Source organism: Cicer arietinum, chromosome 1 (genome assembly GCF_000331145.2).
Source record: "Cicer arietinum cultivar CDC Frontier isolate Library 1 chromosome 1, Cicar.CDCFrontier_v2.0, whole genome shotgun sequence".
Classification (NCBI taxonomy): Eukaryota; Viridiplantae; Streptophyta; class Magnoliopsida; order Fabales; family Fabaceae; genus Cicer; species Cicer arietinum.
The window spans coordinates 18,206,190-18,206,637 of NC_021160.2; the positions used below are offsets into that span (position 1 = coordinate 18,206,190).

General features: G+C 42.2%; 1 pseudogene; it reads left to right on the top strand.

The window, feature by feature from the left end:
• The window catches only part of LOC140921090 (uncharacterized), a 6,813-nt pseudogene that overhangs the window by 5,465 nt on the left and 900 nt on the right, over positions 1 to 448 (top strand).

Sequence of the window (448 nt, forward strand, 5' to 3'; positions counted from 1 at the left end):
ACTTGAAATATTCTGAAACTTGGGGGTGATTACTTGTTTTTCAGGATCGAATGGCAACCCAACAAAAAACAAAATGAACTAAGGTTGCAACTACATCTTCCGCCCCACAACACGATGTATTCCTATTCAAGACCAGGGCAACACAGGAATACCATGCCAAACTCCCAGCAGTCCACAAGTTTGTAAGTGAAATTTTTTTTCAGTTGGAAGACGGTGAATTTGTTGACATACAGGCTATGATTGCTTCCAGAGGATTGGAGAAGCTGACCACATTTGTCACCACAGCGAGCAAGTCATCAGCTGTGGAATTCTACTCTAATGCTTCCGATCTAAAGTCTGACCAACCATTCCCATTTGACCAATTTGTGAGTTACGTGAGGGGAAAAAGAGTACCATTCACACCTCAAGTCATCAATGAAATCTTTGGCCTGCCGAACTATAGTGATTG